Genomic DNA, 13,416 nt, shown 5'->3' with positions numbered 1-13,416 from the left:
AAGTACATAATTATAAATCCAATTATATACCTAGTCTAAAACAGACTAACACATGAGCATTACATTCTACATTGTATCACGTGCTTTATGATTGGCTTACTGATTTTATGAACCAATCCCTGTATAGATCATGAGCTGTCCATACGCTACAAGATGTGCTAGTTAGCAAAGCTGCAAGCTGGTCACACATGACTCTTCTGCTTACTTTTTATTTACTAGCTACAGATTATTTATAAGGCCACTTGTGAATTCATGCTTTGTGCATTGTTAAGCGTTTCCTTCCTTCTGTTTTCTTTCATTGTTCACACAAGGCCTGCATTTCCACTCCTTTTTTTTTTCTTTTTTCGTACAGCAGTGTTGGTTACTAATTGTACAGCCATTAAAAGTACACTGACTATTTGAATTACATACAGGGTGGAGGCTTCCTACTCTTCATAGCCAACAAAGGGTTAACTGCTGCCACAATGATGGTGCCTATCTCATTATTTTGGTTGGTTATGTGCTGGGTTGTGGGTACCAACTGTTCCAAAGTGTGTTTTACTAACTCCTTGTTTTAGTTCTTCTGTTCCCTAAGCCAGATGAATTACAAGTTCATTACTGAATATATCACGTTCAGTAGCCTTGACTACCTAGCTATTACAAATAGGGATTTTAAGATCCAGGCTTAAGGGAGGAATACTACTTTTAAATAGGGTGACCAGATGTCCCGTTTTAAAAGGGACAGTCCCGTATTTAAGCCCTCCTGCAGGTGTCCCAAGTGTTTCTTAGAAACAGGCCAATTGTCCAGTATTTTCTGTCTCCCCTCCATCAGTACTGGCGGGTCCTGCTGCTGACCGGATCCCTGCTCGCCAGCCGCCCACCCGCCAGCAGTGAGTGGCGGGGCTCCAGTGGTCGACGATGAGGGTGGGTGTGTAAGGCTGGTGATGGGGTGAAGATGCAGCACGTGGGGACAGCCACTCCCCCTGCTGGTGCATCAGCACAGCCCCTGCTGCATGCTGGCTCTTGGCCAGCTGGGCCCTGCCTCCCTTCCCATTTCTGGCTGGTGATGGCTGATGAGTGTGGGTAGGTGCCACACAGCGGCCATTTACGTGCTCCCCCTCTCACTGTCCTCTCCCTGCTTTGCCCCTTCACCCCCCCTAGCCCTGCTGCTCCTCCATATCCCGCCCAGCAGGGCGTGTCCCTCTCCCAGCGCTGTGCAGAGAACCAACTCCTGGTCAGAGCGCTCAGCTAACCAGCAGCCTGGCCGGCAGGCTCCTTCCTTCCCCCACTGCCTCTGGCTGGGCAGGCACCCCGGGAAAGCCCAAGACCCTCTGGCCCGGGGCACTGGCCAGGAGGAGCCACGCCCTGCAGGTGCCAAAGCCCCCCATGGTACTGGGACGGGGAAGCCTCTCCACCCCTCAGCTAACCTCTGGAATGGCGGGAAGCGATTTCCAACCTGGCCATGCTCCGAACCTGCAGCTTCACAGCAGCTCCCCAGACAGGGGTTTAGCACCCTCTTCACCCCACACACCTTGGGTCCTGGCCCCACAGAGGATGGGGCTGCTCCGTCCCCTAGGCACCCTCCCCTGCCGAGCCACGTCTCCAGCTGGGCTCACTGAAGTCCCTGCAGTCAGGTTCCCTGGGCCCTGGTGCACAATGCATCCTTAGGGCTTAACCCCTTCTTGCCCACGCGATAGCCGAGGGGGACAGGAGGTGGCTGGGTTATGTCAGTGGCCAGCAGGAGCCTGGAGGTGTTAGCTACCTTTCGACACTGTGTGGGCAGGAAAGGACAAGCTTCTTCCAGCCACGGGGGAGTGAGGGGGAAGAGATGAGCTCTGCAAAGACTCAGGCCAGGTCATCCCACCCCCTTCCCTGTGTGTGTGTGGGGAGGTGGGGCGTGCATGTCACCTCTCCCTGTGTGAACCCTAAAGCCTTAAAGATAAGAAGGCAAATAAAAACAATCCAACTATGCAGTATTTCTTTTTAACGGGGGCTCAATCAACTTGATATTAATTTGAACGTTTGTACTGCATAGTTCTGATGGATTGCCGTTGGACTCGCTTGAATACGAGTAATCTTACCAGGTGTCCCGTATTCAGTGTAGGGAAATATGGCCACCCTACTTTTAAAGCATCCTTCTACAGTTTTAACTTTCCCTATATTTTAGTTACTTTATCCCCTAACAGTGTGTATATTGTGTTTTTATCTATCACCACAGCAAATTCAGCACATTCCCTGGGTCCATACCGGAAGTGTTCCCCATCAGCCACCATACAACACTTGCCATTCCCAGCATAGGTAGTTTTTACTCCACCAGCTTCCCAGCATCTCAACCATACTGTGCAATTTGTAGACTGTGCCCGGCAGCATGAACCCACATGCTGGCGACTCTGTCTCTAAGGCATGATACCTGTTAGTGTCTCTCAGGTTCAAACAGCAGAACAAGTCTTGGGCTTTCCAGACCTTGTCATTAGTTTCCAACAATATTTGAGGAGGCAAAACAAACTCCTTCTGCACCATACAGGTTGCAATGACTTAAGTTTTAACTTCATGGTATTGGACCCTTGTTAATTTCCTTATCCCGAACCGACTGGTGTCATCTCTCTTGTTCTACATTTTTAACTTTTCTGTGGAAATAAAAGAGGGCAAGTTTTCTTGCTCCATATTACTTCAGGCAGGTTTTACTTTGTATAGCATGTATCCCCCATGCTGCACGTTATTATTGGAGCACAGTGATTTAGTCCCGTACTTCCTTAAAATAAATTACAACATCATGTATATTATATACAGATAACAAAGCTTAATGAATTCTTGGTTTTGCTCATTCAATGGATGCGAGATGTTTGCTGCTATCTTCTGTTGAAATGCTTGGCCACATTCCCACAGCATCTTTGTGTCAGCTTGGTTTCAGAGAGACATGTCAACTGGAAACAGTCCAGTTCTTGTGACAGTCTTATTAAGTTTCTTTTCTTGTAGTTGCTGCTCCCCCTTGGAAGTTTTACACCATTCTAAAGTAGACATTTGTATTCAGAAAGTCCTTTCAACGGTTCTTAATTATATTGTCCCAACTGTCAGTGAGCACAATCCTTTAGGTAACTGCTAATTGGTAAAACTGAATAACACTGACACATAATGAAATTGAACGTTTCTGTACAATATTTCCCCCGGTAGATTTTAACCCTAAACTATGGACCTGTTTGCAGTCTAAAACACTTTAATCTTTTTTGTTTTCTTTCGTTTGTTCTGACTTACAAAACTCTACCATATAATTCTTGTGTTTATTCCCTTAGTGGCATTTATTTTACACCACAGTTAAACAAAACTTTTGAATAGAATTTTCAAAAGGAAATGTTGCCATGTTTGTGAATTGGGAAGGTCATTATTCAAAGTTGCTACATCATCCATAATTAATAACCTATTAAAAGAAAACAGAATTTGGGTGGCACTTTCCAATGGTGATTGGGCTTCACTGCTTATATTGACTGATTTTCCTTGGCGCTGGGTTGGTTTCTCCTTTCAAAGCACACAGCTATCTGAAAAAGAAAATACAACCTATCGGAAGTAACACATTCACATTTCTTTTACCCCTTTCACTGTGTACACTGCATGTTCCATAGGAATGCACACTGCTTTCATAAGTAATTTCCATTTTTCACTTGCCATAACATTATATTAGTGATGTCAATTTACTTATATATACATATAATACATTATTAATATTTTTTCTGCAACTGTTTCAGCTGTTGTTTTGTTACTGAAAAAGGGATCTAGCGTCTATCCTTGTTCTGGCCACCCTTTGAGTCCCTATTTTCATTTACTAATTTCCAGTTAACATTTATAACCTAATTTTTTTTTAAATGTTTAACCATTGTAAAAGCATTGAGGTGCCCAACGTGTTAACAAACAAAGTTAAGGCTGCCAGGAGATGTTGGCTGCTGCCCCAACAGAGTTTGGGTCAGCATTGCAACTCTGAATGAAAGATTTGGCTAGATTTGTAGTGGAATCTTTTAAAAGCCAATGTATTTCATGCTTACGTTTTACATTTCCTTTTTAACAGTTTAAAAAAAAATCTGCAGTCCCTTGCTGTGCTGCAAACAGTTTGAGACCAAATAAATATTTTACATTTGCTTGGCTTAGCCTAGCCAACTGAGCCTCTGAACCTCCTTCTTTCCTAAAATGGTTTTACACTCCTGATGTCTTCCCTTTGTAAATGGCAGATGCCACATTTAAGTTGCTCACATTTCTAACCGGCAGTTTTATTTTTATATTTAAGACTTTGCACAGGCGAACTCTTTTGGCCTGGGCTCTGATAATTGCTGTACCCTAGCCATGTTTTATTTTGTGGGGTTTTATTCCCTTATTTTTCTTCCCTGGCTCAGCTATCCGAGACTTTAGTGAGCTATTTGTAACACTTTCCATTTTTCTTTTTCTGACTGGCAGTATTACTACGTGTTTTCCCCCCTTTTTTCCCTTACAATCTGTTCTTTGAGCTGATCAACTCCCCTTGTGTTGCTCTGAATTATTTTTCTACACAACCGTACCCAGGTTACATCCATTCTAGTACACTCAGAAGCAGTGAAGCCATATAGAAATCCCTATTTCATTTTTGGTGATTTTGACTAAATCGTCCATAGTCAGATGAGCTTGTCTGTCTGCCTGCAGCAGTCATTTATACTTTATTATTTACAGACCATTACTTTGAGAAAAGGGTTCATTTTCCTTCAGAGTGGCTGTTAAAGGCTCCTGGAGACAAAAACCTAGCAGTAATCACCACCTGACCCCCTTGTATCATTTGACTGAGGGTTCCACCAGTCGTGACTATCCAGAGTTGTATGGATATAATGGGGTTTTATTATTAAACCAAGCTTTTAACACTTCTACTTCCTCTTTGTAACACCTCTACAACCCCACCGGTTTAGTTCCCTCCGAGCTATGCAGTGTTAAATGGTGCAACCCTTCCTTTATAACTGCCCATACCTTTTCCTTAAATCACTTACCTATCTCCCAAAGTGACATGTTTCTCAGTGGTAGATACGCTGGAGGGGAGGGATAGGATACAGAAGGACCTAGACAAATTGGAGGATTGGGCCAAAAGAAATCTGATGAGGTTCAATAAGGATAAGTGCAGGGTCCTGCACTTAGGACGGAAGAACCCAATGCACAGCTACAGACTAGGGACCGAATGGCTAGGCAGCAGTTCTGCGGAAAAGGACCTAGGGGTGACAGTGGACGAGAAGCTGGATATGAGTCAGCAGTGTGCCCTTGTTGCCAAGAAGGCCAATGGCATTTTGGGATGTATAAGTAGGGGCGTAGCGAGCAGATCGAGGGACGTGATCGTTCCCCTCTATTCGACATTGGTGAGGCCTCATCTGGAGTACTGTGTCCAGTTTTGGGCCCCACACTTCAAGAAGGATGTGGATAAATTGGAGAGAGTCCAGCGAAGGGCAACAAAAATGATTAGGGGACTGGAACACATGACTTATGAGGAGAGGCTGAGGGAGCTGGGATTGTTTAGCCTGCAGAAGAGAAGAATGAGGGGGGATTTGATAGCTGCTTTCAACTACCTGAAAGGGGGTTCCAAAGAGGATGGCTCTAGACTGTTCTCAATGGTAGCAGATGACAGAACGAGGAGTAATGGTCTCAAGTTGCAGTGGGGGAGGTTTAGATTGGATATTAGGAAAAACTTTTTCACTAAGAGGGTGGTGAAACACTGGAATGCGTTGCCTAGGGAGGTGGTAGAATCTCCTTCCCTAGAGATTTTTAAGGTCAGGCTTGACAAAGCCCTGGCTGGGATGATTTAACTGGGAATTGGTCCTGCTTCGAGCAGGGGGTTGGACTAGATGACCTTCTGGGGTCCCTTCCAACCCTGATATTCTATGATTCTATGATTCTATGATTTTTCTTGCTGGCTTTGAGCTTATCTTTGTGGGGTTTTTGCACATATTCTTTAGCTACAATTACTGTTCCTCCAGGGTCGTCCATGGGTCTTATTCTTTAAAGCTCCAGTGACATTCAAGAGACCTTTTCTGTGTCCTGCCAATAATTCTTTTCCATAGATATCCAAATTACGCCCCCATTTCTCTTACGTTACGGAATTTTTCTTAGGAGAGAACATGTTTTTTTCCTTCTTATTTTTTTAAAATGTTGCTCCACTTACTGGAGTTCCTTTTTTCCACCCAGTCCCAGTTTCCTGTCACTTTTCTGGGGAGTCCAAAGGGTCTGCCGTTGGATTTAATCCAACCCTCCAGTGGGGTACTGGCTTCCTCATACTTTTAACGCTTTCAGTTCCACTTCCCTTATTGTGAGGGTTTCTGCCTAACATTAAGGGGTGTATTACCAGACGCGGAGATCCCAGTGATACTCATCACTGAAGGTATTTTACCTGCTTTAGACAATAGGGTCCTGGGTTCTGGCACCAAAATGTTGGGATTCCCTCACACCTTTTCCACTCAGCTTATCCAGAGTGCCTTGTCCAGTTCTGGGAGAACATTTTCTGCAGTTCTCTGGAATCCAAAAACTCGGTTGGAATTGAGACTCGTCACTGAGGTTTCTGTATTGAATTTCATGAAGCTACATGGGATGTGATCAGGTGGGGCATGGTGAATTAGGGTGCATCACAACTCCAAAGTACATCACTGTAAATCAGAGGATAGGTCTATTCTAAACAGACTAACACATGCGCATCACATTCTACATTGTATCGCACGCTTGATGAGTGGCTTATTGATTTTGTGACCCAATCCCTGTATAGATCATGAACTATCCCTATGCTACAGTATGTACTGGTAAGCAAAGGTGCATCTGGGAGTTTATCACACATGACCTTGTTTATCATTTATCTGCTAGATACGTATTAGTTACAAGACCACTTGTGAATTCATGCTTTGTGCACTGTTAATCTCTGTTTTCTTACTTCTGTTTTCTTTCGTTGTTCATGAAAGGCCTACAGATAGGATATGTCTACGCAGCAAAAAAACCACACAGCTGGCCCATGCCAGCTGGTTTGGGCTGCTGGACTATTTTCATTGCTGTGTAGACTCCTGGGCTCTGGGACCCTCCCACCTCTCAAGGTCCTGGGTTCCAGCTCATGCCTCTGAGGGTGACCCCCCTTATACATTAAAAAGGGGGGTGTTAATTTAATTTAATGGGGGCTCAGGGCTATCAGCTCTAACCACGGGGCTACGGGATAGTCCGATGGGGGGCTCCTCATAAAGTGTTTCACTTTGGATAAATAATTAGCGAGACACTGGAGCAGGGAGACTGGGCCCTGGGGCTCCCACCTCACAGGTGCCTGGCCTAGCCCTACCAGCCTAAAGAGTAATTCCCTCACTCGCGCTCTCCCCACACACACTCAGCCCAGCCCAGCCTAGCCCATCCTCTGTGTGCTCAGAGATTATGTTTTCTGCTACAAAGGCATGATTTGCAAACTGAAAACAAACCACTGTTCAGGAGCTTTGGGAGACAGCACCCCAGTCTTCTCTCTCTACCTTGGTCACACATATTAGGCCTCATTCCTCACAGTGTAATCAGGGTCACCCGCCTCCTCCACCTTTCAGGTTCACCCCTTTCCCTGCTGTTCTCACAGCCTGTTGGGGCACATTAACCCTCAGTGTCTAAAATCAGCTCATCTACGTGTCAGAAAGCTCCCAGGGGTGCATGTTCAGTGAGCAAGATAGTGGCCACTGTGGTTATGCCTATACAGCAACTAGACATCACAGCTGGCCCGTGGCAACTGACCCGAGCTCGTAGGGCTCGGGCTGTAGGGCTCTTTCATTGCTGTGTAGACTTCTGGGCATGACATGGAGCTGAAAGCTTGCAACCCCAAAGTAACCACTTTGCGACCCCCGGAGGGGTCAGACCCCCCAGTTTGAGAACCCCTGCGTGAGTGTGTCTGCAGCAATGTTGTATGTGAAGTTATAAGATTCCCCTGCATGGTGTTATAAATTCATGTTCCAGCCCTGCCCAAAGAGAGGTTGGCATACAGGTCTGTCCTAAACAAAGGAAGGTGTGTTCTGCTTAATTGGCATTTAAGCAGTAAACAGAGTCTCAAGCAGGAAGTAAAGACAAAGGAAGTTCCAACAGGTGACAAGAACCCAGCAGGGAACATCCTTCCACATAGACTCTTTTCCTGGTTCTCAGGAAATGTTTTTCAGGAGAAGGACTGAAACTATAAAAAGGAGAGACAAACAACCCAAGACACCCCTCTCTCTCTCCCTGCCCATCGCATTCACAGCACTTGAAGAGACAAAGGAAGCAGCCATTGGACTCAGGGAGGGGTCTGGCCTAAAGAATCTCATGTAATTTGTCAAGTTAGGGATCAGTAAACGTTTTATCTTTATTTTTGGCCTTTATGCCTCATTACTTGTGCTCATTTCATATCTCTCTCTTTGTAGCTAATAAATTTGTTTCCTTGTTTTATCTAATCCAGTGTGTTCAAGTTAAAGTGTCTGGGTAACTCTGTTTGGGGTAGCAAGTTGTTACCATATTATTCCTTTAAAGGAAAAACAGATTTAGTCCATACTGTCCTGGAGAGGGCTGGGCAGAACAGGACATATGCTCCTGAGGGGAAATCTGGGACTGGGAGTGTTTGGGGTCATTTTTAAGGCTAGTAAGAGCCAAGGTGTGGCTGGCTGGCTGCAGCACACAGAGACCTAGCTGGGAGTGACTTACAGGTTGGAGGCTATTTGTGAGCAGCGAGGCATTGTAAAGGGTACCCCAGGTCACAGGGCAGGGTTGACACAGCTACTCATCAGTCTGGATCGTACCTCAGTATGGCACAGGCATGCATATTGCTTTACAGGACCAGGCTTCTGCCTGGCGAATATTAGTCGGTGTCAGACACAGATGGCAATTAGCCATGCGTAGGGAAGGGCATGGAGAAGTCCAGAGTCACCTCTTGTGCTCCCCTTGCTAGTTCCTTTCCCCCCATGTGCACAGAGCCTGGCTCTGGGGAGTGGGTCAGGGTGAGTTCCCTGCCCCTGGATCAGGGAATGGTCACAGTGATGCTGCCCTCCAGAGTTTGCAGTGGGCACGTATAATGAAGGAAAGGAGGGAGCAGAGTTTTCTTTTTCTCATTTGGCAGGAAGGCCCCTGTGATTACGAGAGAAGTTGTCTTTTCTCATTTCCTGAGCCTTTGCACCTGCTTTGGAATGCTGGCAGAGGGAGACATGGCTGCTCGGTGTCATGAGACTTGGGTGTCACTTTCCAGAGCAGATGGGACACTTATAAAATAGCAGCATTTGTTATGGAAGGTTACAATACTGAGTCCCTTGGAGCGTTCCTGCAGGGGCAGAGTTAAGGTTGTTTGAGGGGTGTTGTGTGAGAAGCATTACCCTTAACTCTGTTTCCTGACTTTTTTAAGTGTCTGGGGTTTGTTGTTGTAACGTTAATGCTCTGTTTAGGGTTTGCACATGGCTCGAGGAACTGGGACTCTCGTCCATGTGTCTTGAGTACCTGTGGCTTAATCTGACCCTGGTGGCAGCAATCTTCACTTCACTTTAGCTATGTGCCATGTGTAAACCCAATGGATTTATCCCCTTTGCCCTTCTCTATGCTCCTGCGGGGAGGAGCTGCTGCAAACTGTTGGATCAAGCACTATGCTGTATGCTGAGCCGTTGCTGGGTGGGGCCCTGCTGCAGTGGAGACAGTCACTTTAAGAAGATCCCTTTGTAAAATGTTGCTCTGTCATCCTTTGTGCAGTGATAAGGAAAGCATCTGACCCTCCCTGGGACTGCGGCTCAGGGATTCTGAGGGGTGTGTTGCTCAGGGCTCCGGGCTTGCTCTGTAGGAAGAGGTGGGATGGCTGTGCAGCGAGAGCCGGGGGCAGGAGCCTACATGTCTGTGCATGCCATGTGCTGCGTTCCCTGTCTGCTAGTTCTACCGCAGAGCTGCTGTTCTGCTGCAGACTGCAGCTGTGTGAAGCTGGGAGCCATGTGCGCTCCTCCTCGACCTCACTCTGCAGGACGCCTGCTCCCATATTTACAAGCTCCTGGAGTTCACTGTGGCATTTCCCCGTCCATTCCTTTGGCTCAGTTTAACAATCTCATTACGTAGGCCTCTGATCAGTTTTACTCTGCAGTGCAGGGATCTGCTGAATATTGAACAGTTGTGTGAGGTGCCGACTGTCTGTCATAGCCATGCTGTGGTCTGATTGCATCATGATCGAATCACAGCAGGCACCGCGTGGTGGTGCATTGCCTGTTTCCTGCTCACTGCAGGGGGAGGCAGAGGTGGGGATGTCCTGACACAGGAGGGCCCTTCCACGGTTTGCCCATTTGTTCCCAGATAGCTGTCCCATAGCTATTTGCAATGCCGTGCCCTGGCATACCTGTGTTGCTTTCATTAGTGCAGACTGCTGCAGCCTTGGCTCCATGTAATTCCGGTCTTATCTCCTTGCAGAGGCTTTTCGTGTGGCCGAATAAATCTGTGTCCTCGTCAAGCGTGTGCTGTATGTCCCTAGTGTCGAAGCGGGTGGGCGAGGGATGGAAGGAAGGGGATTCAGAATGAGCCGCACTGACTCGCTCCGTTTACCGCTGTCTGCCATGGTCTGCGGGGGAGTTAGCAGGTACCTCCTCTACCAGGAAAATGGCTCAGGGGCAGCCCCGTGGCAGACGCTCTCTGACAAAACAAAGGCACCTGCTAACTTTCTGGGGCCTTCTTCGCTTCTGCTCTAAAATGTGTTTGGCTCCTCTCCTGCTCTGATCTCCAGGGTGGGGTCTTTCTCCCCAGCCTCAGAGGAGAGCATGACAGTCTCCCTGGGTGGACATCATCTTCCTGGCCATGGAGAGAGAAGATCCTGCGGTCCCCAACTAAGTTCCCTCTAAGCTGTGCGGCCGTGCAGCAGGCTATTAAGGGCCGTGCAGATGGGGAGAGGTGCCCTTCCCCCAGCCTCGGAGCCGCCGCGGCCAGGATGAGGCGCTTCTCCCCGGGCTGCTGCAGCAAGAGAGAGCTGAGGGGAGTCCTTTTTCCCTGCCGCAGCCCCGGGGCAGCCTGCACCCCAAACCCCTCAGCCCCAGCCCCACCCGAGAGCCTGCACCCCCAGCCAGAGCCCTCATCGCCCCACACCCCAACCCTCTGCCCCATCCCTGAACTCCAAACCCCTCATACCTTGCCCCACCCCAGAGCCCACACCCCCAGCCGGAGCCCGCACCCCCCCACACCCCAATCCTCTGCACCACCGCTGAACCTCCTCTGCACCACAAACCCCTCATCCCTGGCCCCACCCCAGAACCTGCACCCCCAGCCAGAGCCCTCACCCCCCCCACCCTCTGGCCCTGAGCTCCCTCCCCCACCCCAAACCCCTCATCCCTGGCCCCACCCCAGAACCTGCACCCCCAGCCAGAGCCCTCACCCCCCCCCACCCTCTGGCCCTGAGCCCCCTCCCCCACCCCAAACCCCTCATCCCTGGCCCCACCCCAGAGCCTGCACCCCCAGCCAGAGCCCTCACCCCCCCCACCCTCTGGCCCTGAGCCCCCTCCCCCACCCCAAACCCCTCATCCCTGGCCCCACCCAGAGCCTGCACCCCCAGCCAGAGCCCTCACCCCCCCCCGGCCCTGAGCCCCCTCCCCCACCCCAAACCCCTCATCCCTGGCCCCACCCCAGAGCCTGCACCCCCAGCCAGAGCCCTCACCCCCCCACCCCAATCCTCTGCCCCAGCCCTGAACCTCCTCATGCACCCCAAACCCCTTGGCCCCACCCCCACCACACATCAGCTCCATATTGATGCACATAACAGAAATTCATTCCACATATGGATCTAAAAAATTAGAGGGAACATTGGTCCCCACCAGGGTTGTATTCGTGCTGCTCTGGAATTCCGATAGTCTGAGGGGCGGCCTAGTTGCCCCACATCCCAAGCCATGCCTCCTGTAGCCCTTGCTCCCACCAAGCACACAGCACACTGCCTGGCGCCACGCCTTTCCTAGGGGCTTCTCCTTTACAGAAACCAGTCTGTCTATCTGGCGCCTGCTGGAGTTGAAAAGTGAGAAGATAATAAGATAGAAAATATCATATTGCCTCTATATAAATCCATGGTACGCCTACACCTGGAACATTGCGTGCAAATGTGGTTACCCCATCTCAAAAAAGATCTATTGAAATTGGAAAAGGTTCAGGAAAGGGCAACAAAAATTATTAGGGGTATGGAACGGCTGCCGTAGGAGGAGAGATTAATAAGACTGGGACTTTTCAGCTTGGAAAAGAGACAGCTAAGGGGGGGGGTAGGATAGAGGTCTATAAAATCATGACTGGTGTGGAGAAAGTAAATGAGGAAGTGTTATTTACTCCTTCTCATAACACAAGAACAAGGGGTCACCAAATGACATTAATAGGCAGCAGGTTTAAAACAAACAAAAGGAAGTATTTCTGCACACAACGTACAGTCAGTCTGTGGAACTCTTTGCCAGAGGATGTTGTGAAGGCCAAGACTATAACAGGGTTCAAAAAAGAACTAGATAAATTCATGGGGGATAAGTCCATCAATGACTATTAGCCAGGATGGGCAGGGATGGTGTCCCTAGCCTTTGTTTGCCAGACGCTGGGATTGGACAACAGGGATGGATCACTCAATGATTCCCTGTTCTGTTCATTCCCTCTGGAGCACCTGCCATTGGCCTCTGTTGGAATACAGGATACTGGGCTAGATGGACCTTTGTTCTGACCCAGTATGGCCAGTCTTATGTTCTTATAAGAACCCATGGGAAAAAAACCTAAGGGTATGTCTACACTCTAATTAAAAACCCGCAGCTGCCCTATACCAGCTGTCTCGGGCTTGAGGGGCTCTGGCTAAGGGGCTGTTTAGCTGCAGTGTAGACCTTCGGGCTTGGCCTGAGCTCTGGGACCCTCCCTTCTCACAGGAAATTATAAACCAATCAGCCTAACTTCAGTACCTGGAATGATACTGGAACACGTTATTAAGCAGTTTGTAAGCACCTGGAGGATAATAGGGCTATAAGGAATAGCCAGCATGGATTTATAAAAAACAAATCATGCCAAACCAATCGGATTTCCTTCTTTGACAGGGTTAGTGGATGGGGGGAAGCACTATCTTGATTTTAATAAGGCTTTTGACAATGCCCCACTTGACATTCTCATAAGCAAACTAGGGAAATCTGGTCTAGACGAAATTACTATTAGGTGGATGCACAACTGGTTGAACTTGAAAGACCATACTCAACAAGTGATTATCAATGGTTCGCTGTCAAACTAGAAGGGTGTATGGTGGATCCCGCAGAAGTCAGGAGTCAGCTGGGAGGGTGTGATGGGGTAGTCTCCCCTTAAGGGTAATAGAGCCTAATGGTCAGCCCACCCCATCAGGTGGCCTGGCCCTTTAAAAGTTTGAAAAGTCCAGTAGTTGGACTGAGCCCAAGATGACAGATGTCCCTGGGTGTATCTGAGTAAGCGCCTCCTTATGGTTACGGGACAAAGGGCCATGGGGTT

General features: G+C 48.3%; 1 protein-coding gene across 2 annotated transcripts in view; it reads left to right on the top strand.

Moving 5' to 3' along the window:
• TTBK1 (tau tubulin kinase 1) overlaps positions 1-13,416 on the top strand; it is a 156,666-nt gene that overhangs the window by 58,310 nt on the left and 84,940 nt on the right. The window lies entirely within an intron of this gene.

Source organism: Lepidochelys kempii, chromosome 3 (genome assembly GCF_965140285.1).
Source record: "Lepidochelys kempii isolate rLepKem1 chromosome 3, rLepKem1.hap1, whole genome shotgun sequence".
In the NCBI taxonomy this organism is placed as follows: Eukaryota; Metazoa; Chordata; order Testudines; family Cheloniidae; genus Lepidochelys; species Lepidochelys kempii.
Note: the sequence above shows the minus strand (reverse complement) of the source record. Positions and strands in the feature narration are given on the sequence as shown.